We start from the raw sequence: 21,612 nt of genomic DNA on the forward strand, positions 1-21,612 counted from the left end.
TGCCTGCAAAGAAGCGACTTGGTGGGCATTTAGTTTGGGTTATAATGTGAGAGAATATACTGCAGGATGTCAGAGAAGCCATGTTGGTAGGGGTGGGAGGTGGCTAGGGAATTGCACCCAACTGGGAATCAGAGAGACATGAATGCTGGTACTCACCGGGCTTCCTTCTTTTTCCCTTAGGATGGTGCTGCCCACAGTTAGGGTGGCTTTTCCTTCCTTGGTGTCTTAGTTACTGTTCTATTGCTGTGAAGAGACACCATAACCAGGCAGACTCACTGTCAAATTCTATCAGACTACTGATAGAATGTCCCTCCAACTACTGCAGAAAACAGAAAGGGAAAGAATCCTGCCACATGCAGTCTGTAAAGGCAGCGTTCCCCTGATAGCAACACTGAACAATGCTGCAACACCAAGAGCGAGGAAGTGACAGACCAGTTGCCTTCCTGAAGAGCACAGATGCAGACGTTCTCCATAAAGTGTTTGCCAAGTGAATTCAACAACGTACAAAAGATCACACAGAATAATCGAGTTGGTTTCATTCTATAGATGCAAAGATGGTTTGATATATGCAAATCTAATAAATGTAACACAGGGCATAAATAGACTCAGGGACAAAAGTCACTAGATCCAGAAAGGACCTTTCTCAAGTTCAACCTCTTTTCGCACTAAAAATCTTGCAGAAAATAACTAAAGGAATGGACTTCAATGTAATGAAGGCTACATATGGTAAGCCTATAATCAATATTATACCAAATGGGAAATAATGAAAGATTTCCTCTACCATCAGGAATGAAACAAGGTATTGTCTCTTCTATAATTAACACAATGCTTGAATTGCTTATTTAGAGCAATAAGGCAAGAGAAAGAAATACAGAGGATACAAATAGGGAAGGAAAAAAGGGAAAGGTATTCCTATTTGTAAGTATTATGATCCTAGAGTTGTAAGGCCCTAAAGATCCCACAGAAAAACTTAGACCTCACAAGTGCTTCCAGCAAAATAGCGAGACACAAAATTAACACAGAAAATGCGGTATCATTTCTAAATGCCAATAACAAACTCATTGAGAAAAAATTAGGGAGAAGGACTCATTTATAATAGCTTAAAAAACAAATATCTATATGGTGATATTTTGAACAAATAAAATTTGCCTGAAGATCCGAGGACAAAACAAGCCACTAGATTAAACACAGAGGCCAGACAGTGGTGGCACATACTTCTAATCCTAGTACTCGGGAGGCAGAGGCAGAGATCTGTCTGGATTTCTGTGAGTTCAAGGCCACACTGGGCTACATGAGGTTAATCTAGTTTAAAAAAGAAACAGAACCAGGCAGTGTTAGCACACACCTTTAATTCCAGCACTTGGGATCACACACCTTTAATCCCAGCACTAGGAAGGTTGAAGCAGGAAGTGATATGGCTGAGCAGAGAAAGGAATATAAGGCAGGAGGAGACAGGAATTCACACTCTTTCAGGCTGAGGAGCTGGTAAGGTAAGAAGTGGTGGCTGTGGCTTGCTTTGCTTCTCTGATAGCTTTGCCCTGATAGCTGGCTCTAAGTTTTTATTAAGACCAATTAGGATTCATGCAACATATCTAAGAGTCAGGTGTAGTGACTTTAATGCCTTTAATCTCAGCAGTGGGAGGCAGGGACATGTGGTTCTGTAAGTTTGAGGTCAGCCTGGTCTACATAGTGAGTTCCAGAACAACCAGGGTTACATAGAGAGAGCCTGTCTCAAAAACAAAGCAAATTAAACAAAAACCTATGAATAAACCTAACCAAGGAAGTGAAAGTCTCTACAATAACAACTTTTAGACATTGATGAAAGAAACTGAAGAAGGCACTTGATGATGCAAAGACTTCTCAAGCTCGTGGACAGAGAGGAGTAGCTGTGTGAAAATGGCTGTATTTCCAAAAGCTATGTACAGATTAATGGCAATTCTCATCAAAATCCCAATGATATTCCTCTCAGAACTAGAAAAAAAATCTTCCTGAAATTCGTACGGGAGCACAAAACATTCTGAATAGCAATAGAAATCTTTAGGGGAAAAAGCAGCGTTGAAGGTATCAAAATGCCTGACCTTAAGTGGTATTACAGAGCCAGAGTAATAAAAACCATGTAATACTAGCCCGAAACAGATGCGTTAAAAAACCAACAGGAAATAACAGAGGATAGAAATAAACACACAGTTACAGCCACCTGATTTGTGACAGGGTTGTCACAAACATACATTAAAGACAAGCCCTTTAAATGGTACTGGAAAACCCGAATTCCCACATACAGAATGAAACTAGATCCTTATCTCTGCACAAAAACAAATTCAAATGGACCAAAGGCCTGAATGATAGACCTGAAACTTTGAAAGTTCTGGGGAAAACCATAGGTAAATCACTTCAAGACATGATCACAGCAAGGATTTTCTGAGTGGGACCCTAAGAACACAGGAAACAACCCTAAGAATTGACAAATGGGAATACATGACATTAAGAAGCTTCTGCACAGCAAAGCAAACAATCTCTGGAGTGAAGAGACACCCTACAGAAAGGGTGTGTGTGTGCATGCCCACTGTACACCAGACAGAGGATTAGTATCCTGGGTGTATAAAGGGCTACAAAAATGAAGCACTACAAAACTAAATTGTGCCGGGCGGTGGTGGCGCACGCCTTTAATCCCAGCACTCGGGAGGCAGAGCCAGGTGGATCACTGTGAGTTCGAGGCCAGCCTGGACTACCAAGTGAGTTCCAGGAAAGGTGCAAAGCTACACAGAGAAACCCTGTCTCGAAAAAAAAAAAAAAAAAAAAAAAAACCTAAATTGTCCGATTAATAAATGGACACTGGATAAGTAGTTTTAAAAAAAAGAAGTATGAAACAGTCACTAACTACTTGAAAAGGTATTCAACATCCTTACCTATCAGGGAGATGGCAATTAAAACCGCCTTCAGATTCCATCTCGCCCCAATCAGAATTTCTACCAACAAAGAAAAAAGGGGCAAGAGATGCTGAGGAGAGTGCCAGAATAATACAGTACCCATGTAAAGGGGCTAGCTGGTTAACTTGGCCACGGTAGATGAAAATATGGAGGTTCCACCAAAAACTAAATAGAGAACCTCTGTGTCGTCCAGCCATATCTCTTGAGGAAATACCTGAAAGAATACAGTTAGACACCACAGAAACACTCAGATGTCCATGTTTACTGAGCTCTATTCCCAGCAGTCAAGGTATAAAGTCAACCTGGATGTCCATCAACAGATAGATGTGTGAGTAAAGACAGTGTGGCACACACACACACACACACACACACACACACACACACACACACACACGCACATGGAGGAGTTTTATTCAGCTACAAAGAAGAACAAAAATTATGCCTTTTTTTGGAAAATAAATGGAAATGGACATCATTATGATAAGCAAAATAAGCCAGACTCAGAAAAACATGAAATGTTTTCTTTTAGATGCAGAATCTAGATTTTAAAAATTATATGAATTGGGCCTGGTGGTGCCAGCCTGTTGTTATTCCTACTTGGCTAGAGAAAGTATTGAGACTGTCTAGGGCAATGGTTCTCAACCTGTGGGTCATGACCCCTCTGGAGTTGAGTGACCCCTTCCACAGGGATCCCCTAAGACCACCGGAAAACACAGATATTTATATCATGATTCATAACAGTAGCCAAATTACAGCAACAAAAATAATTTTGTGGTTGGAGGTCACCACAACATGGAGAAGTGAATTAAGGGGTCACATCATTAGGAAGGTCGAGAACCATGGTCTATGGGGAGGGTGGACACCGGCACAAGAGTGGATGAAGCACACAGCAAAGGCCAAGTACCTGATGTGCATGCATGAGAATGGTATAATGAGACACGTATTTTTTAAATAATTAATTTTACTTTATTTTATGTGCATTGGTGTAAGGGTATCGGAGCTCCTGGAATTTGAGTTACAATACAGACAGTTATGAGCTGCCTTGTGGGTGCTGGGAATTGAACCTCAGTCCTCTGGAAGGACAGCCAGTGCTCTTAACTGCTCAGCCATCTCTCCAGCCCCCAAACATGTATTTCTTTTTTTTTTTTTTAGAAATGAAAAAAAAACTGCTCAGAGAGATTTGGAGGAAAGAATATCCCAAGCAAAGAATATAGCACGTGTGCACAGAAGGGAGAGCCTAAAGGAGCCGAGTGGAGATACGGCTGTAGTTCGTGTGTGTGCCCACTTAGGGGCAGCACACACAAACCCAGCTTTTCTCCAACAGTCAGCCTCTGCGGTTCCTTCAGGCAGAGCTTCCTTCCACACCACAAGACTGTCACCCACCCACTCCCAAGTGTAAGGATTCAGAAAGACACCCCCTGCTGACACCCGCAGACAGTTTCTTTGCCCTGTGGTCCTTTGCCCCAGACACTGTTCCCACATCTCCACTAGCACCCCCCACTTTACGTCTCCACTTGTCCTTTCTCTTCAAACTGTAGCTGAAGAATCCCACCTGGCCACCTCTGACACCTCACTGCTGTCAGCATCGCCTCCAGGCCTGCATGTGAGCCCAGAGACGGTCAACAAATGGGTGAATTCGGGATGATAGAGAGGGTCCAGCAGGCCTGCAGACGGTAGGGTCTGTTGTGGTGTTGGAGTTGAGGGTGGGTAACTCTGACTTCAAATTAGGGTTTTTAGTAGACATGGAGCATGCAGCTAAAATCTACATTTTGTTACATCTAAAGAAACATGAATTTTATAGCTTTAACTGATTTTACTTGTTGTTATTATTACTATCGGTTTTTTCAAGACAGGGTTTCTCTGTGTAGTCCTGGCTGTCCTGGAACTCACTCTGTAGACCAGGCTGGCCTCCAACTCAGAGATCTACCTGCCTCTGCCTCCTGGGTGCTAGGAGGCACTTAATTAATTCTGTTTTCTCTTGAGAAACCATCACCACCACTTAGGAAGGTGAGTGTTGGTAGCTCTTGGTATTCTTCGTCTGCTGAATTTAGAGGTGGGGTGGCGTGAAGAAGTGTCATGGAGATTGTGGTTTTCACAGGTAGCTGGGCAGCTTGATGTCACACAGTCTCAGGATTGCTACTGTCAGAGACCAAACTGTGACTAGACCCTGAACCCTACAGGATGCAGGATAAAGACATCTGGGAGAGGGTCTTCTGCTAAGTCCAGCTTACTGACTTCCACTCATGAGAAAGTCAGAATCCTTCTAGGGCTAGAGAAGGGGTGTTGCAAAGCGCCTTCGATCTGCCTCAAGTCCCACTGTCTTGCTGACCGAGTAAAGAGGTGGCCAGTCTCTTCAGAGGGGCAGCGACACTGATGTAGGAAGAGAGCCCCAGAAGAAAAGTGGGGCTTCTCTATTCTTTTCTGGTTTGTTTTTTTCTATCTATCTATCTATCTATCTATCTATCTATCTATCTATCTATCTATCTATCTGTCTGTCTGTCTGTCTGTCTGTCTGTCTGTCTGTCTATCTATCTATCTATCTATCTATCTATCTATCTATCTATCTATCTATCTATCTATCTATCTTTAAGACATAATCTCTTGTAGCCTAGCCTCGAATTCCCCATGTAGCCAAGAACAACCTAGAACTTCTTATCCTCCTGAGTGGAGGAATTAAACCTCCAGAGGGTTAGAATTACAGACATTACAACATTTAGTATTAGGCTGTCGCTGGTTCTGGGGCTGGAACCCAGGCTGATACCCATTCTACCATCCGAGCTACATTCCCAGTCCCTTCTCTGACTGTTTTTGAGCTGTGCTCTGGTCCTGCAGGGTCTAGGCTCAGAAACCCAGTCTTCAGTGTTTCCAGCCTTGTACCAGTCATGTCAGCCTCCCTGATATTCACCTGTCTTGGAACTGGGGACCACTTCAATGTGTGGGGACACTGGGCCACAGGTGCTGAGAACGTGAGACAGTTCTAGTGACCAAAGGCTGCAGAGAGGGGTGGGGGGAAGAAGCCAGGGATGGTAGGAGTTGGGGGGTCAACCAATCACAAGAGGCTGGGGACACCTGAGGACCCCTCGTGGGGCCCTAAGGCAGTGGCTCTGGCCCACCCCCCCAACCCTCCGGGTCAGCCGGGCAGCTCCGGGAATTGCAGGCGGCATCTATTTCAGAGTTTATGGTAAGAGGCTGGAGCCTGCACACACAGACAGCACACCCCACCCTTTAAGGAAGTAGGGAGGAGAGCAGCAGGGGTGTGGTTAACGACCGAGAGGAGGAGGGGGGGAAACAACCTGTCAGCCTCTTACTCAGCCTCTGCGGGCAGAGCCGCGCGTCCTACCTGCGGCGGCTGCACTCACCTGGCCCAGCCCGGAGCCCTGGCCGGAGTCCACGCCTCGCCCGCGGTGAGTCCTGCACGTCGCTACCCAGCGCCGGGGTGGGGGACCCGTCGATCGTTCGACTTAGGTGGAAAGCTAGAGGGAGGGCTACAGTTCTGGTCCTTCGGGGAGCCAGGACCCGCCTGGGAATTCCTGGAAAGGCGGCCAAAGACCCAGAAAGTCGGAACCTCTGAGCAGGTGCTCACCCTGAGCTTGCCGCCCTGAGCTGGGGAAGAAGGGATCTATTTTTGGACTTCTTCTGAGACTAAAGGGTGTTTCCCCCGTTTTGTCCTGTTAGCTTATTCGGACAGGGGGAGGCTGGGGCCACGGTTTGAAGAAGGCTCAACGAAGCTGCTGGCTTCTAAAGGTCGGATCTGGTAGCCCCAAACCCAACCTCGGGCTTCAGAACCCAACTTCAGCTCCAGCACAGACCTCTGCCCAGGCACTGCGTACTCTTCTCCCCAGTGCCCTTCGGCACCCTATGTGACCACATTCCCAACCCTATCCCCAACCTCTGGACGTTTTTTTCTGGGTCCTCCAAGAGGAACCATAGCAAACGTGTGTGTGTGTGTGTGTGTGTGTGTGTGTGTGTGTGTGTGTGCCAAAGTTCCAAAGTTCACACCGGCCGCAATGGTTCATTTTGAAGCTGCTTTCTCCATGCCACTCAAGGGTTAAGATCTGGGCTGCTGTTCCTGCTGCCAGGCTGTGCGTGGGCAAAGCTTTGGGTGGGTGAACAGTGAGCATATGGGTGATGTTCTGAGGCCCACCAAGCCCTGCCACCTGCCCTCACCCTCAGCCATATGACACCAGCATCTCCCATCACCCCCAAACTAGAAGCAAGATTCAGCTGGGCTCTTTGAAGGAACCAAGCTGGGACCTGGGGGGTGGAGTGGGGGTGGCATTAGCCAGGAGGACTTGAAAACGAGAGGAAGTTCTTCCGTAACAGATATTGAGCCAGTCTGGAGCCCGCTGAGACAATGTGCTTGGTATGGAAAGGGTAGGGGTGCCAGGCTGTGTGCTCAAGTTGACGAGCCCTTGCCTTTCACAACTGCTATGCGTGGGGGCGGGGGTGCAAGAAGGATGCAGAGAAGGAAAAAAAAACGTGACTCATGACACTAGGGAGGAAGGAAGGAGTCACATTCGGTTAAGAAAGACCTAACTTTGGCAGGACAGTCTTCCTTCCTTTGCTCACTTACTAGCTTCCTACCTGCATCCAGGTGCAGCTGTCAGGTGAAGAGAGACTTGGAGGAGTCTGCCGTGGCTCCTGTTGGCCACGCTAGAGCTAGGAGAGGCGGGGCTGCCGTGGGAAGACAGCAGAGTTCCACCAATACAGTGCTGGAGGGTGGGCAGGGCTGGTCAGGGACAGATCCTGAATCCTTCGGGCAGAAGCAGCTGTGAGAACTGAAGATCAACAGGGATTAACCAAGCAAGGGGAAGAAAGGAAGCCAGAGCCCGGGAAGTACAAACCCAAGGCGAAAGGCAGCAAGAGACAACGGGAAACTGAAAGCAACCAAGGAGCAGAGCATGTTGGGAGCACAGAGTGCAGGGGTGAGGGGGAATGGCAACCTTAAGTAGAGGATGCTTCCCAAGGCCTGGGAAGGCGTGCTCAGGCTGCCATGGCAACTCCTCTGGGCGCAAAGCTTGGAACCGGGCGCTGCTTGAAACTTCCCAGCGTGCCTCCACTCTGGGACGGAGGTGCCAGATTTAGCAAATGCAAACAAGGGGCATTCAGATTTGAATTTCAAATGAGCAAATTTGTTGAAGATTCTTGTTCTCAGTGTTAAGTATGTTTCATGCAGTATTTGGGAGATAACCTAACACTCAGACATTACTCACAGTTTATCTAAAACTTAATTGGATGTCCTGAGTCTGTCTGGGAAGTGGAGGTTGGTGCTCTACCGAGAAGTCTAGAATGGGAACTAAGTCAGTGCCCTGGAAACAGGCTCAGGGCATATTTATTTTGTGACAAATCCTGATAGATCCAGTTCGAGGCTCCTTCCATGATTGGTCATGATATCGCTATTGAGAAAAGAAAATCAGCTCCTCGCTCAGTTTATTCATCTGCACAGCCGAGGGTGTGTGTGTGTGTGTGTGTGTGTGTGTGTGTGTGTGTGTGTGTCTAGAAACTGAAAGCAGCTAGGCTACTTGGTAGTACCTTGGAAAGAGATTGGACATGGTCCTAGAATCAGGCCGTTAGATTGTCTGAGCCTCAGAGCCTGTTTGTCTAGGTTTTAGGGTAGGATCCTTGATAATATATGAAAATCTGCACTTGAGTGCTGTGCAAAAAGTCCTACATATGAATTTTAAATAACCCATTCGCAGACAGTGACCAAAAGAGCACCCACAAAGTGCTTGGGGTGCATCTATTTCCGTTTGCATTTATAGGATGCCTAGAGGTCTCAGGGGAAATATGTGGTAGGGTTGGTTCCTGTTTCTAGTGAAAAAAAAGCTAGCCTCTGGACAGGGGTGGGGGTGACGAGTGGGGGAGGGTGAGACAAAGTTATTTCCTCAGGGTTCCTTGCCCATCCACTAGCTCCTTCAAGGACAGAGAAGACAAACAGCTCTCTTTCTGGAGAGCGGCAGGTGGGAAGAGAGGAGCAGCTCAAACTCTAACTGCAGAGAAATATGAATGGATGAAGAGAGAATCTGCACACAACACCCAGCACACTGCTCAACACCCATAAATGCACCATAAAACTAGGTCTACGTTATTCTTCATTTCCTCATTAGAAAAGGGGGGAGTTGAGAATTTGTTGACGAGAGGATGGGGGGATGAGAAGTGTGGACTGCTGGGTTATAAATGGCCCTTCTCTCCAGTGGTGAACCACTCTATCCCCCTAGCCCAGCCCATTTTGTCCCCAATCCCTTAGCATGCCATTTGAGATAGAGATAATTAGAGATATTCTGTCAGTTCAAGTTATATGCTATGCATATTTGCGTCGCCAAATGTGGTTAAATCCTGCAGAAAAGGAAAGTGTGTCCCTGGCTTATCTTAGCATTCCCTGAATGTGGCTATTCAAGCCCTTCAGGTTTCCAGGGAAATTAACATTCCACACACAGAGATTGTGGATGCAGGTATGGAGCACAGACCACGCAGGTCTATCAGAAGCCGCTGCTCTCCCACAGTTCTAACTGGGATGGATGTAATTCATCCTGTAGTTGGTGTGTCCAAATCAGAGATGTTCAGGAAATGAGCTCTTGTATGCAATATTATAGCCTCACCGTTCTTCAGAGATAAACATGTCCCTTCCCTGTCCCTTCCCTGTGGCTGCCTGGCTTGTCCTCGCACAAAACCCGGGAGACTCTAAGTCGGGCACTTAGCTCCATGTGGAGGTGACAGTAGTTCCATATGGTCAAACACTGTTAGGGCAAGTCCAACTGCTAGAGAGGAGAGGGGGAGGGACGGAAGCTCCCCTGAGGTGGACCCTGATTAGTGGGGTCCTCAGTCTCTAGTTTTCTCACAGCCCAGGATCTAATCATCTCAGGCTACCTGGCCTCCCAGGGGAGTGGGAGCTTAAGGTAGTTAGCCAAGAGTCAGTGAGACCAGAGAGGAACAGCTGGGATGGTTTGGGAGCCCAAGCAAGGTTAAAAAAAAAAAAAAAAAAAAAGCTTGGCAGTCATGTGCCTCTCATATACTTCAGGCCATACCTAAGGCAAGAGAGGAGGAGCAGGGTCCTGGTAACACCAACAGGCAGTTGAATGGTCAGGAGCCCAGGCTTACGGTGACTCTAACTGGACCTCTATGACCTTGGGAAGGTCAGTTAGCTGTGGCTTCCTTGTCTGTAAGATGGGGGTGGTAGCAGGGCTTTTGAGGGTGAGGTGAGGTGATCTGCATTAGCCAGGACACAGCTAAACTAGGAACAGTAGTAGCCATCACCCATAGCAGGATAGGAGAGCCCTTACTTCCACCTCTGATTCCTATGCTATGCTGGGTCACCCTGTGAGGGTCAGAGCACTGGTAGTCTGGTGGTGGAGCCAGGCCTTCAGAGCCCTGGGGCTATAGACAAGCACCAAGAAGTATGGGCTAGCATTTCAACATTAGCATCCTGGGGGGCATGCTCATGTACAAGCTTAATAACCTCTGCTGTGCATAAAACATAATAGATGCACAGTAGACACTCAGAAGTGTGAACTCTCCCATGTCTTGATATTTATGGGCTGCATCTGAGCCCATGAGGAAGCACTGTTTTTTTTATGATTTTTGTTTGACTATGTAGTACACATGTTTGTGGTGTTTGTGGCTGGGGGGTGGGGGTGGGGTGTTATGCAAATGCACGTGTGTTCATGGCCCAGGCCAGAGGTCAGCCTCAGGCATCCTTCCCCTGAATGCTGTCCACCTTGATTTCCCAGCTGTGTCTGTCTTTGTTTCTTTTCCTACTGCTCTGATACAACACTCTGACAAAAGCAACTTAAAGGAGAAAGTCCAGTCAATCACGACAGGTTCGTCAAGGCAGCAGGAGCTTGAAGTAGTCAGCCACGTTTATATCCTCAATATATCCATAAATGGTGCCGCCCACAGTGGGTGTGTCTTCCCACCTCAATTAATGCAATCAATCAAAACACTCCTCCACAGGTAGTCTCAGATTCCAGATTCTGTCAAGCGGGCAATTAACACTAGCTACCGAAGGGTCTCTCACGTTAACTTGCTGATTCTGCTTGGTCAGTGGCTAGTTAGCAAGCCCCAAGACTATGTCTGCTTACTTCTCCTTAGGCCAAGCACTTTATTAGCTCAGCCATCTATCTCTTGCTTTTATAAGTTTTTTGGGATCGCTATGGAGCTCAGCTTGGCTTCAAACACCCCCCACCCCCACCCTTCCAAGTGCTGAGATTTCAGGAATGTACTGCCATGCCCAGGAATTCATTTCTTCTTCTTCTTCTTCTTCTTCTTTTTTTTTTTTTTTTTTCTGGTGCTGGGGAGGCAATTCAGGATCTCCCAAATGGCAGGCAGCCACACTCTACCAGAGTTGCACCTTAGCCTTATCTTTCCTATTCCTGAGGTCATGGGCCACCTTCTGACACAGAAGAACATTCCCTAAGTGCCAGCTCAGAGATGCAAGAGGCAAAAACTCAACAGTTTTTACTTTGGCTGCTCCACTCCCAATCCAGTGTGCTCTGAGTACTGCCAGGCTGAGTTAGCTCGTTGGCCAGGAAAGATGATGCCCACAGATACCCATCAGACTCCAGAGCTTGAAGGACCATTTGATCGTGTAGGCAGCAGAACATGGTGGCTATTCTTCGTAGGCCTTCTCATTTAGCATGCAAGCTCTGAGCTGTGTGAGGGGGTGGTGGGGGAAGGGGCAGCCTTTTGAGTCACTGTGCTGTTTCTCAAGGTATAATTATTACTCATGATGACAGTTTGATTAAGAGAGCAGACTCCAGGCTGCACGTTTTGATGCATTTTTACCTAGATGCAATGGGCAGAGTGATGCAGTGCAGTTTGGTTTTTGAGAGACAGACCCTTCAGATAGACTCAGGTGATCTTACTGGCGGGCACCTCTCTGCATTCTGAGTCTCCCCAGCTTTTCCTTTTGCCCAGTGCTAAAGGGGCCAGAACTCTTAGAAGGTACCTATTCAATGTGATTAATGCCAAGATGAACCAGGGCCAAGCCCCAGCAAAGTCAGGTACCTTCATAGCTCAATGTTTTCTCTCTCCACACACCCCTGACATCTTAGCTAAAGTTCACTAACACCCCCACCCCACACACTTCTCTCTTCCCTTTTATGCTCTAAAATCCACCCACACAGAATCTGGGAAGACCACTGGAGAAAGACAGGGGGCCCACAGGAAGCCACCCAGTCCAGACTGAGGCATGGGTGGGCTTGACTCTTGTCTCACAAAGCAATCTTCTTCCAAAGTGGTTCACTCCTTCCACCAATGCTGAGAGCAGCCTTCCCTTTGTCTGTGTGTCTGAGATTCCCGACACACACCCCTGACCCCTAGGTCGCTCCCCGCCCCTGGCATGGCTGTTTCTCCTATACCTGTGAGGCTCAGAGGTTCCTTTCAGGGCTGCTGGCAATTTCTGCTGAGTTTGAGTTTGGCTCTTCCACAGGGCTCCTTTCCACAGCTCCAGTCCTGGCCACTTGAAGCAGGCATACTGTGCCCTGGTTTCTAAAGCAGCCCTGTCCTCTTTCCACCCCCTCCAGCACCCAAAGCTCTTTGTTCCTCGGCAGCGTGTGGTGATGGCACATTTCAAGTCAGTCTTCTCCTTGGTTCACCTCCACACCTTCCTACTCAGGGAGTTGTCCCTCCAGGCAGGCTCCCCAACATCGGTGACAACATCCGGTTCAGGCCCTTTCACTCACAGGTGCTGGCTTCTGACTTTCAGAGTCCTCAGCCGAGGTAGTTGTAAGGGGGGTGTTGTAAGCCCTGATTCTCAAGCTTCAAGCTTAGTGCCGAGGAGTCTCCGCCTCCCCAACCCAAAGGCTCCTTTCTACCTCAGCAAGCTCACAGTCTGCCAGGGCAGAGGCTACCACGTGGAGAGAAGTATCTGTAAGAGAAGGTGAGGACTCGTGGTGCCCGTGAGAAAGGCACAGCATGTGGAAGACTGGAGGAGAGAGACATTACTCCTGGCTAGGATGTGTCTCAGAGCTTCCCAGGAAGGTGGTATTGGGAAGTGCTCTGAAGGGGAAAGGAAGATTCATCTGTGGGAACTTGGCATGTTGGTTGTGTCCAAAGAAAAGTGTAAATAGGAGCCTGGAGGTGGGTGGAAAGGTGGAGTTTGAGTGACTCACTTCGGGTGGAGCCGAGGGTAGCCAAAGGAAACAAGAGTTAATACAGGTAAAGAGTGAGATAAGGCTTGGGTGGGCAGCTCAAGACAGTGGACGTTGTTGGAAAACTAGGGGACTTTATTGAGAAGGCAGCAGCTGAGAGCCGTGGAAGATGTTGAGTTGGGTCAAGGGGCTGTGACGGCTCCCCAATCAGATTTGGGGAGCAGGGTACAAAGTAGATGGGTTAGCAGAAAACTTGAGCAGACTTTGAACAGTCCAGGCCTTGCGAGTCAGAATAAACTGTGGGATGCAGGGAGATCTCGGGGGTGGGGGTGGGGGTGGGGCTGGGTGGGTGGGTGGAGAGGGGTGGGGAAGGGGCATCCAACAGAGTATCCAGGTATCAATGTTCTTGGTGCTGCAATTGGTTCTTTGGTGAATTTGAAAGCTTCAGTGAAGGCTTATGGGAGCATTCGAGTGTGTAGGCTGGATAGGTTGCTTGCATTCTTCCTGATTCTTTTTTGTTTCTGTTGTTGATGCAAGCACACACACACACACACACACACACACACACACACACACACACACAGCTGCATATTCATTTTGATGGACTTTGCTATTCTGAGGTCTGTGTTAACCACCAGCCTGTCTACAGTATCCCACCGTGGTCTCTGAACACACAGCACTTTGATCTGCAGATCACATCTCCAGGGAACATCAGGGATCTCCAGTCACATCTCCAGGGACTACCTGGATATGACCTCCTAGGCTCTGTGCCCAGTCCTCACTACAGCCCTCCGCTTCCAAGTCTAGAGACCTCCCCATTGGAGTGACTCACCTTCAACTCAAGTCCTTGTCTCTCATGGGCCTCTCCTCCCAGTCCCCGTCTTTATGCCCTTATTCTCCCACATGCTCAGGAAGGCTACACTGGCCTTCTTCCTCTGTGTCTTCATTTCTCCCTGCTTACATCTTGCCCATCTCTGAATCCCACAGGTTCTTCTTCACGCCTCCCATGCCTTCCTTCCTTATTCTATGACCCCTACTCAGAGCTCAGGCCCTAACATGACTTCATATTATAATAAAGCCTCTCTCCTCATCCCATCCTTAGGAGCTCTCCAGGATGGAACTCCAAATTCCTCAAAGTTGTTGATTTAAGGCCCTCCTTTTTAATTTTTCAGACTATTATTTAATTACAATGTTTTTTTCTTCCCTTTCCTCCCCACAAAACCTCTCATACACCCCTGTCTTCTCTCCTTCAAATTCATGGCCTCATTTTTTAAAACTAATTGTTATCTGTATGCAATCCAACCTTAACTGAAACTTAGTTGACCCTTCCTACCCCATGTCCTTATACTTCCCAAACAAAATCCTTCCCCTCTTGTCAAGCTGCCTTGGTTATTTGTACCCACAAATCTCTATTCCCATCCTGTGGGATGGGAACCCCAGTCCCATCCAGCTTTCCCAAGCCAAGTCCTACCTATTCTTTTTCTAAAGCTTAGTCCATGACCCCCTTCGGAAACATTGTAGCCTCCCGGTTCCTTGGCTGCCATGATCTGCAGAGTTTATTGACATAGCTTCAGGTTCAATTCTTCCATGGCAGAGGGGTGCTTTTCCTTCTCAGTCCTTCATACATCCTCAGATTCCAGGGTCATGAGACTTCACGTCCCCATCTCTCCTTCCCTACACACTCATGCCTGTCTGAACCTGGCTACACAGGCTAGCTCTTCCTCATTCCTGGCATGAGGCGTCACAACAGGCTGTTGTGACACAGAAGACATTATCAAGCCTCTTGAACTCTTCAGGGCCAGGATGCCTTCCTTCGAGGCAGAGATTTCCCAAAGCCCAAAGAGGGAGTCATGGATCAAGATGAGGAGCCCCCAAATCCCTTTACAAATCCACTCTTGAGTCCCCCAAATGATTTATGGATCATCTCCTTCATTCTCTTGCTCTGAGCTTGTCTGGGCCAGAATGAGGAAAGCCAGGAAATGGAAATCAAGGTCGCCTCGGTGTAGAGTTAAAAGTACACAGGAGAGAGACCCACCAGGCAGGTGTTGGCAGGGATCCCAGGGAACAGCAGGCATCATCAGTGTACATACAGTTGCTTGGACTTCACCCCCACAGTGGGCATAAGCCTATCACTTGTCTCACGGACTCTGAGCTTCCGGCTCTTGTAGTCCTTAGAGGTGAGGGCACCTGGTTTACATTAACTGTTTATTTGCAGCGCAATCTGTCATCCCTTAGTGGGGACCCGACTCTACAGAAAGATACTGTCTGTACGTTTGTGCTGAGCATTCAGCCCCTCACCTATGTTCACACCTAGAGGTGCCTGAAAGTTTGGAGAGCCTCGCCCTGGGTTGGGGAGCTTGGGTCAGTGGTATGTGTAGTTGGAGGTTGTTCACACAAACTCCCTGAAAGGTGTGTAATTTTCACCTCTGGATTCACACATATGTTTCTGGAAAGACAGTTCATAGCCTTCCCTTGACGCTCCAAGGAACCTGGAGCTTAAAAGATTAGAACCCTGGGGCTGAGAAGATGGCTCAGTGGGTAAGAGTACTTACTGTACATGCATATGGATCTGAGTTCGAATCCCTGGCACACACATAAAAAGCGGGGCATGTCTGAAGGTGCCTGTAACTGCAGCTCTGTGGTCAGGATAGAGGCAGATGGATCCCGGAGCTCGATAGCTAACTAGTCTAGCTGAAATGAGAACTTCTGGTTCAGTGAGCCCCTGTCTGAAAGAGTAAGATAAAGAACAATCGAGGAGGACTTATGAGGCCTTCCTCCAGCCTCCTCATGGACCCTATATGTAGATATGCAAGTGCCACACACACACATACCATGTACCACACACAAACACACATGCAGCCCCCAGATAATTTTTTAATAAAGCTCAAGGCATTTTTGTCGGCTAGGTATTATTGTCAGCTATTCAGAATTCTTATAAACATGACCTCACACTTGAGCGATTGTTTCATTCAGATGGGAGGCCCCAGGGAGGACACAGAGAGGCACTGCCACATTCCAAGGACACAACATGGCACTGGCATATGATGGGCATTCATGCACTGGCTGTGTACAATATGAGCCTGAGAACCCCCCTGTTCCCAGTGAAGAGGACCTTTTTAATGAAGCTAATTTGAATATGTCAGATTTTAGGATAATAGTCAATATATTATTTAGAGACACATTTTTTATCACATGCTATGTGAAACAGTATGCTAACTTAGAAAGTTTTCCCCAACTCTTTCACCTATCCGATCGGTAGGGCCACCCTTCATCAGCTGTGGCCTATAAATGTCCCATCCCAATGGCTGGGAGAGGTAGCTACTCTTTATTAATTCACAATGTGTTCTTTTTTACAATAATGACATTTTTGAGCTATAGTTTAAACATCACTGCTGGGCGGTGGTGGTGCACGCCTTTAATCCCAGCACTGGGGAAGCAGAGCCAGGTGGATCTCTTGTGAGTTCGAGGCCAGCCTGGTCTACAGAGCAAGATCCAGGACAGGCACCAAAGCTACACAGAGAAACCCTGTCTCAAAAAACCACAAAACAAATTTAAAAAAAAAACAACCAACCCCCGCCCCACAAAATGTACTTTTTTTATTTTATTTTTAAAATTATGTTATAAATTTATGTTAATAAATAAGTTTATTTTTTAAGATGTACTTTTTTATGTGCATAGGTGTTTCACTTGCATGTGTGTCTATATAATGGTGTCAGATGTCCTGGAACTGGCGCTGCAGACAGTTATGAGCTGCCTTGTGGGTGCTGGGAATTGAATCTGGGTCCTCTGGAAGAGCAGCCAGTGCTCTTAACTGATGAGCCATCTCTTCAGCCCCAAATGTACCCTTTGAAATGCACAGGTCAATGGGTTTTCAAAAGTGTATGCTCACAGGTCTGCACAGCCACTGCCCCTGCCAGTCACAGATGTTTGCATTCCTCCAGAAGGACCCTGAACCACTAGCTCTCATTCTCCGCCATTGCCCTGGCATTGCTTGGGTGTTTTCTATTTGTGTGGACTTTGTCTTCTAGACAGAATGCAAGTGAAGTCACAGGCTCTGCGATTTACTTCCTTCTTACAGCGTAATGTTCTGAAGGTCTGTGCGTGTTGCCATGTCTCTTAGCTCTTTGTTTCCATTGATGAGTAACATTCTATCGTATGGGTATATCACACTAAAAAGGTGTTTGAGAAGGCCATACATAGGTACACTGTAGTTACATCATTTCTATCCATACCTCTAACCTCTCCAACTCCTCCTGAGTACCCCCAAACCCCCTGTCCTCTATTGCACACACACACACACACACACACACACACACACACACACACACACACAGAGTCTAGGTAGTGTTTATTGTATTTGCATGAGCATAGGGCTGATCTCAGGACTTGGGTACCAGTCAGGTCTTGTTTCTGAAGAGAACTACTTTCTCTCCCTCAGTAGCTACTGATTGACTTTCGTTCTTTAGTTAGGGGTGGGACCTTGTGACCCCCTCCCCCATAATGTGGGCATGTCAACTGGTGTGATCTTGTGCAGACAACCATATTGTGTCTAGGAGATACCATCTCACAGCAATCGTCCTGGGTCTTTGGCTCTTAGGATCTTTTTGGCCTCTCTTCCATGATGTTCCCTGAATCGTGAGTGTAGATGCTGTATTATAGATGTCTCATTTGGGCCTGAGCATTCCACTATCACTTATTCTCTGCGCTTTGACCAGTTGTGGGTCTCCGTAAAATCCCCAAAAGAAATGGAAATAAGAAGCTTTTTTCATAAGGGATGAGAGCTATATTAGCTATGGATGTAAGGATAAGCATTTAAAAGGCAGCTGAAAAGTGGTATTAGCAGGTTCTCATCTTCGGTCTATGACCTCTCAAGCTATGGGCTCTTAACTGTTTCCATTAGCAGGTCTGAGCTCCTGCCCACTGAGTGGGACTTAATCCCAACCAGAGGGCTGTTGGTTAGCCCCAAGATAGTAGTAGTACCACAACTGCTCAGTTGGATGTATCTTGCCAGGCCAGACACTATTGCAACAGTGAGTAAGGGTTCTCTTTTCCCTGAATCCTTGATGGCCTTTGTTGTCAGTTGTTTTCTAGATCTTAGTCATGAAATATCAAAGTCGTTTTAATTTGAGTTCCGATAATTACTAATTTAATACTTTAAAAGATATTTTGTAGCCATTTTTATTTCTTCTTTTGAGAATCCTCTGTTCAAATATGTGGTGGTTTGAATAAGAGGTTCCCCCAAAGGGTCATATTTGAATGCTTAGTCATCAGAGAGTGACACTATTTGAAAGGATTAGAAGGATTAGGAGGTGAGGTCCTATATTTCCTTCCTTATAGGAGGAAATGTGTCACTGGAGGTGGGCTTTGAGGTTTTAAAAGCCCACACCAGGCTCAATCTCTCTTTCTCTGCCTCCTGTCTGTGGATCAGGAAGTAAGCTCTCAGCTACTGTTTCAGCACCTGCCTGCTACCATGCTCCCCATCATGATGGGGATGGATTCACCCTCTGAAACTGTAAACCAGACCCCAATTAAATACTTTCTAAGTTGCCTTGGTCATGGTGTTTTGTCACAGCAAAAGAACAGCAACTGAAACAGTTTCTCCACATTCTTGTCTGCACTTGCTACTGTTTGTAATTTTGACTTTACCATCTTAGTGGGGATGGCGTATCTTATTGCTAATTTCATTTTGATTTTTTTGATGACTAATGACATTGTGAATCTTTGCAAATCCTTGTGGACACTCAAGATGTTTTCTTTGAAGAAATATCTATTCAAATCCCCTGAAAAGTACTTCTAGAAGTCCACAGTATAACCATCTAATGCATTGCTCTCCAAAAGATTTCCTAAAACAGTTTATAAAGCTATGCCTATAATAAAAATTACTGTTCTAAATCATTGCTTGAAAAAGAAAACAGTTCCGTCAATGACCTTTATAAGCATACCCAGCTAGCAAAACCACTCAGGCGGCTTCAGACTCATATTTTTCCCAGTTGACTTTTGTTTGAAATATGGTCATTTGGAGAGAAATTCATGATTTGAAAGAAATTTAAAGGGTTGGCTATTAAATTTTTCTTTTCTGATTTGGGGGAGGAGAAATCTCATCTTATAGTTATACAGATGTGATATTTAAAAATGGGCCAGTGAACAGGATGGGAAGATGAGTAGATGATGGCAGGATGATGGGTGGGTGATGGAAAAGCAGATAGATGGAAAGATGAGGGGATGGATGGATGATGGGTGCAAGGTGGGCAGATGGAGAGACTGAGAGTTGGATGAGTGATGCATGGATAGATGGGTGGGAAGAAGAATGGGAGTATCAATGGACTAATGAGTGGATAAACCAGAGAAGGAATGCAATCTAGTGAACTAGTCAACCAAGCAACCAGATCGGTCTTTCTAACTTTACTTAGAATCTTCTCATTCCCACTCAAAAATGGAGTTACTTTTCAGTTTACACTCCACAGAGCTATATAAAAGCAGGTTTTTGATTACAAGTTTGAAACAAGATACTACATTTCCTGTTGCTTGGACTATCTTTTCCATATTCTTTGAAAAGAGGAAGTCTTGCTTGCTTGGTTCCTAGCTGTGGCACTCATGGGCTTTTCAGGTACAGGACACAGTACAGGGGCTTCTATATTTCATCATGTTCAGGACCCTATGAGCACTTTTCCTACTAGTGTGAAGACTTTTTGGTCACTGTCACTCTCAAGGCCATGTCCCTTCTCTGGTGTCCAGGTGGGACAGGATTACCAGAGGCCACAAGTCCCCATGACTCACTACCAGCTTCCACAGACAGAAAACACATGTGAGCTAGGGAATGAAGCTCTGGTGTTTGGAGACAGAGTAAGCAAGGGTAAGAGGAAGTATGTCAGACAAGAGGGTAAGAAAGGAAGCTGTGGCCAGGTACATGAAGAAGTGACAGACGGGGTCCAAAGCTGCAAAAACGATTTTTAAAGCCTCAGACCCTGGAGACGGGGGAGATAGTAGGTGTTCTGTGGATAGACCTTCATGGCAACAACATGAAGGGTGGGTGCCTGGAAGATTCACTCAAGGGAGTGTATAGTGGGAATTGGGTTCTGGAAGCAAGATTTAGTAGAGAGCATTGTGGGTGGGGCTAGGACTTCTTTTCTCTTCTCCCCTCCTGCCCTCCTGTTACTCCCCTCCTCTATCTTTTATGGCCCTCTCCTTTCTTTCCCATCCACTACTCTACCCTTCCCACCCTTTCCCTTTTCTCAAGACACAGTTATCACATAGCTCAGGATGACCCTCTCACTCACTGTGAAGCCAAGCATGACCATAAACTTCTGATCCTCATGCCTCTACCTTCTCATTGCTGGGATCACAACCATAAGCCACAATACCTAGCTTATGGAGCATTAGGGATCAGTGTCAGACCAAGGTTTCATGCATGCTAGGCAAACACTCTACCAGCTGAGCCCAGACCCCAGGCTTGAATCCTATCTTTGTTGATGGTGATCGGTGGCTTTGGAACTGGGGGTTCAGATGTGTATCAGTCAGGGAAGGCTCCAGACCCATTCCATGGGCTCTTAGCATTCAGTGTGTGTGTGTGTGTGTGTGTGTGTGTGTGTGTGTGTGTGTGTGTGTGTGTGTTGATGACTGTGTTTCCTGTGGGGGGTGATGTACTTATTGTGGGCCAGGTGCTGTGCTGAACACTGTGAATGCAGAGGTGAACAGGAAGCTGTCGTCCAGACAAGGATAGCTTCAAGGCATACCACATGAGTCACCAGAGACTGGTACAAATGTCACTGAGTCTCTAAGGCCAGAGTACCAATGCCACCAAGGGGAGGCTAAAATGACTTCATGGGTGACGTAGTTCAAAGACAGGTTTTCAAGAGTGGATGGGATCAAGCCAACGGAAGAGTGGGGAGATACTTCCCACGCAGAAGACACAGAAGACTGGCTGGTATGGGAAAATGAACAGCTCAAGGTATCAAGATTTAGCAGGACTGTGGGTATGAGCAAACAGGGTGCAGAGAGGTCCTCTGTCACGGTGGCCTGGCACTCAGCATTATTCTCATGCAGCCAGAAGTCATTGAATGTATAGGAGCAGGACGTTCAGCTATATGGGTTTTTATGTTGGGAAGAGAGTCAGCGTTTTGTTTTGGATAGGAGGATTCTGGTCCCAGGCCAGAGGAACTCCAGTGCCAAGCACAGAAAGGCTCCAGCTTTGAGATCTGCAGATAGGCATTCAGGGGCGTGGTCAAGGGCTATGAGCCAGGCTGTGGCACTGATGTACAGCAGGGCACTGTGTAAGTCCCCCGGGGACACAGACCTCAGTGCCTGCTAGCCTTGGGCATCCACTATGTCCCAGCTGCCCATACTGCTGGCTGTCAGAGAAACTGGTGTTGTGGAGTGGTCCCCCAAGGGTTGTTCTACAGGAGCCCACTTCCTGCTTTCTTTCCCAGTGCCAGTATAGAATGTGGGGGAGTGGGGCAGAGGGAACAGAGGGCTTGGCCAGGTAAGCAAGAACGAACCTGTCTCCAGCGGAGGTGCAGAGGGCGAGACAGGGGCTATTCTCCAGGAATGGGGAGCGCATGAAGAGCATGCCTCCCTGAAATGCATGGGTGGGCAGGCAG

The 21,612-nt window shown here is 47.0% G+C and overlaps 1 protein-coding gene across 1 annotated transcript in view; it reads left to right on the forward strand.

Annotated features, from left to right (window-relative positions):
* The first annotated feature begins 6,201 nt into the window (after positions 1-6,201).
* Positions 6,202-21,612, forward strand: part of Ptk2b (protein tyrosine kinase 2 beta) — a 126,804-nt gene continuing 111,393 nt past the window's right edge. Inside the window, exon 1 of the mRNA XM_059273438.1 lies at positions 6,202-6,331. The gene's annotated coding sequence lies outside the window, so the exon portion shown is untranslated. The remainder of the gene's footprint in view (positions 6,332-21,612) is intronic.

This window comes from Peromyscus eremicus, chromosome 9, assembly GCF_949786415.1.
Source record: "Peromyscus eremicus chromosome 9, PerEre_H2_v1, whole genome shotgun sequence".
In the NCBI taxonomy this organism is placed as follows: domain Eukaryota; kingdom Metazoa; phylum Chordata; class Mammalia; order Rodentia; family Cricetidae; genus Peromyscus; species Peromyscus eremicus.